The 4,514-nt window shown below is 38.8% G+C and overlaps 1 pseudogene; it reads left to right on the top strand.

Moving 5' to 3' along the window:
- The first annotated feature begins 3,623 nt into the window (after nt 1-3,623).
- LOC113354630 lies at nt 3,624-3,723 on the top strand (annotated as a pseudogene).
- Nucleotides 3,724-4,514: the final 791 nt, after the last annotated feature.

Below are 4,514 nucleotides of genomic sequence, written 5' to 3'. Positions count from 1 at the left end.
TTGGAAGGCACTAAAGAATCTCCTTGGTTGGCATACTTATTGACTACAGGAGGAAGTACCCTGATGCGAAATTCCAATTGCTGTACACGAGTTTGCACTCAAGCATACTAAAATTCATATATATGTGACAGAGCTCTACTCAGATAGTCGCACTATGGACATCAATATCCGGAGTCAAAACTAATCACATGAATAGATCAAGAAGATGGATATAGAAAAACATAGATGTTTTTGATGTTTACTAAGTGAACGGCGTTTCCCATATCTGTCTGAAGGCCTCCGCCAAAATGAACCTATCCTAATGGATTGAGATATTAGTCTGACTAATATCAACACACTGGCATATACAAGGGAACCAGTGGTCGATAACCTAACTCTAGGTCAACACAACTGGCATATACAAGGGTACCAGTGGTCGACTTTATTGAATTTGTTCCTTTTGGTCAAATGGTCTGGTCTCAATTTTCTTTTTTTTTTCTTTTCATAATAATTTTTTTTTTCAACTTTTTGGTAACTACCATTTTTTTTTCAACTTTTCTTTTCTCTTCCTTTTTTTTTTTTTGTATCTCAATCACTCTAATTCACCTTAGCATTGGTAACAACTTGAATCGTGAGCCCCACCTAATCACTTAGAGAAACATAGTTTAAAAACAAAATAAAATAAAAATAGAAGTGAATAGGACTCAACGAGATATGGTGAAACTATCATGTTATTTCTAACACCTGAGCTCTGTGCTTTTATGAATAGACTCTTCTAGATGTTGCCATCTAATCAGATTGGTTCCTCAACTCCTACAACCAAAATGCTTCCATCCACTTAGATTGGTTAGTGCCATCCTTAATAAACATAAATTTCTAGGCTCTGGAGTTTATTAATGCAACTAAAAGGTTTCTCCCCTACCCCCAAACTTAAATCTAACATTGTCCTCAATGTTCTAAAGATGAAATTAAAAGCATGAACAAGGAGCAACAGTTACCATTGAAGAAAAAGAGTTAAGGAAAGATATTACCGTGTTGCATGAGATTGGGTTACCTCCCAAGAAGTGCTAAGTTTAAAGTCTTCAGCCAGACATCAAGTTTCATAAAATGGCTAGTTACCTTTCAAATCATATATCAGTAGTCGAAATAACTGTGGGTCATCAAAACCAAATAAAACTGCCACTAATATGAAACAACTGCATATGATCAGAAAAAATAACATAAGGAGCACAACCTCATTGAAAGTTTCTTGCAAGACAACTGGATTGGGCTTAATATGAGTGTCTTGAAAAATAGATTCATCCGAAAAACGGGACTTTAATAGCTGGATTTCCTCCTGGATAGTATCAGGAGGATCGGGTTGAGGAGTCTAAATAGACTCAAGTGATACTCAGATGCAGTAGGCTCGAGTCCCAAGTTAGGGACTTCTATTTGACGATCACTACCCCCAAACTTAGAATTTTGGGTGTCTCTAAATAGACTAGTCACAATATTCCTAACTTCTATACCAACAAGTTCCTGAAAAAGGTCAATTGATGTCTCTGAATTATAATGGGGTGGTTCATCCTCTAAATTCTTTTGAGGTATACTAGCTGTAGGACTTATATGTTTCATATCCTGTATGGTCAACCCTAGAGTTTCTTTATTGTCTTGAAACACGATTTCTGGCCTGCCGTCCTGATCGGATGCTATAATCACAGGCAAAGTCTTAGATGGCCCTAAGAATGCAGATTTAGGGTCCAACTTAGGAGGCTCTTCTAAACAAGGGATTAAGGTAGACTCAAAAGCTTGTAATGGTTCGAACCTAGCTTTCCATTTATCAGTATATAACATAGGAATAGAATCCAACATAGAATTCACTTGTTCAATGTTGCTATCTTCGTCGAAATCCATGTTAAAGTGGGTAGACAACTCTCTAATGGATCTTCCGATACGATATTTGGTAATGACTCCTGAACTAAGGTTCCTATCATGTTCACCTCTTCAATGCACGTGTCATCTAGCTCAGAATGTAGCTTATTGACATTAAAAATATTTAACTCAATAGTCATATTACCAAAAGATAGATTCATAATACCATTTCGACAGTTTATGATCGCATTAGACATAGCAAAAATGGGCGACCTAAAATCACAGGTATCTGGTTCTCTGGGTCAGGGACAGGTTGGGTATCTAGGACCACGAAATCCACAGGATAAATAAACTTTTCGACCTCAATAAGAACATCCTCGATAACTCCTCGAGGAATTTTGACATACCTATCAGCTAACTGCAGTGTTATCTGAGTAGTTTTCATTTCACCAAGACCTAGTTGTAAGTACACATGGTACGGCAGTAAGTTCACACTGGCTCCTAAGTCAAGTAAAGCTTTTTCTACCCGGTGTTTACCTATTGTACAAGCAATGGTTGGGGAACCTGGGTCTTTGTACTTTGGAGTAGTAGTGTTCTGAATGATTGAACTTACATGACTAGCTAAAAAGGCTTTCTTATGGACGCTAAGTTTTCGCTTTCGCGTACACATATCCTTAAGGAACTTGGCATAAGCAGGAATTTGCCTAATTGCATCTAATAAAGGAAGGTTTATGGTAACTTGCTTAAAAACCTCCAATATGTCATTAAAGTTCGATTCCTTCTTTGTTGGTGCTAACAGCTGGGGAAATGGGGCTCTAGGCACAGGATCAGACCTCTCGGGAACCGAGTCAGCATCATTGGAAATTTTATCAGTCCCCTCAGTTAGCGAACCTGAGGGATGATATCCTGAGGGGTGAACTACAGTATGTTCACTATCGGGCATGTTTACCTGATTGTCTACTACTCTACCACTCCTGAGGGTTCTAATAGCATTCAACTGATTCGATGGTTGTGCACCTACTTCATGAGATCCTCTAGGGTTGGATTGAGTTTGACTAGGAAACTTACCTCTTTCTCTTAAAGACTCATTTATATGACTAACCTGGGTTTTCAACTCGGAAATAGCCTGAGATTTAGCCTGACCTATTCTCTTATTTTCTTCTATACCTTGAGAAACAGATTGTTGAAACTGCATAGTGTTACGAGTTAACAAAGCAAGAGACTCTTCTAAACTCATAATCTTCTTATCCGGAGGGTTCTGAAACTGTGCCTGGGCTGAAGGATTCTTAGTATAGCCAAAATCTGGGGGAGCTTGAGAGTTACTAGACTGACCTTGATTCTGTCCCTTAGACCACGAAAGGTTGGGATGGTTTCTCCAGCCAGGATTATAGGTTTCTGAATATGGGTCAAACTTCTGACGGTTATCAAACCTAGTGTTATTATAGAGAGCATTGGCTTGATGTTCAACAGTATTGCCTTCCCAAAAAGGCTCTATTCTACCAGTAGTATGACCCACTTCTAAAGATTCTAACCTTTTTGCTATAGCAGCAATTTTGGCATCTGATTCGTAGCTTTCTTCTACCCTATTAACGTTTCCTATGCCTAGAAGAATTGTTTTCTGGGGTACCCTATTACTTTCCCATTGTTGGGTCTTTTCGGCGATTTCATGCAAGTATGTCATCGCATTATCAACTGTTTGGTTTTCAAACCCACCTGTACACATGGACTCTACTGTAGTTGTGGTGGGATAATCTAAACCCTCATAAAGGATCTGAACTAACCTAACCTTTTCTAAACCATGATGAGGACATTGGGCTAATAAATCATTGAACCTTTCCAAATACCTATACAAAGATTCTCCCTCCTGTTGTGTAAACGTGCAGATTTGCGTCCTAATAGACGAGGTTTTGTGCCTAGGGAAAAACTTGTTCAAAAAGGCGGATGTAATTTGTTCATAGGTTTCAATTGATTCGGAAGCCAAACTATACAGCCACGACTTGGCTTTATCTTTTAAGGAAAAGGGGAATAACCTGAGTTTTAAAGCATCATCATCAAGGTTTCTAATTTTCAGGGTACTACAAATTTCCTCAAAGTCCCTAACATGGAAATAGGGGTTTTCATTTTCTTTTCCTAAAAAGATTGGGAGCAACTGTAAGGTTCCAGTCTTAAGTTCATAATTTGCTTCAGTTTCAGGTAACTTGATACACGAGGGACGAGTAGTCATAGTAGGATTCAACAAGGCTTTCAAAGTTGCCATTTCTGGCGCTATTGGACTATCAGGGATTTTCTCTTCAAACGGACGTTCAAAAACGGAATCTTCACGAATCGGACTCTCTAAATTGAGGTAATCAAGACGCTTAGAACTACTAGGTTTATCTTTAACAAATCTACCTAGGGCGTCTCTTTTATATTCAGGCATGCAACAGAATAAGGAGGGGAATTCTATGCAAACACAAAACAAGGCTGACTCAACCAAATCAAACCTAAATTTCTAGCAAACAAAAAGCATGATGGCTCCACTTAGATTGTCACTAGACCAGCTTCTATTCTTTCGAAAAGGAACTCGTTACAATCTGAGCAAACCCCTCTGAAATCAATCCGAGTAAAAGTAAGTTGAATCAAGGCGAGGGAAGCTCAATAGAGCTTTGATACCCAAGGCCTCACCGGTTACGAGGCGGCGCAGT

This window comes from Papaver somniferum, chromosome 2, assembly GCF_003573695.1.
Source record: "Papaver somniferum cultivar HN1 chromosome 2, ASM357369v1, whole genome shotgun sequence".
Lineage (NCBI taxonomy): Eukaryota > Viridiplantae > Streptophyta > Magnoliopsida > Ranunculales > Papaveraceae > Papaver > Papaver somniferum.
Note: the sequence above shows the minus strand (reverse complement) of the source record. Positions and strands in the feature narration are given on the sequence as shown.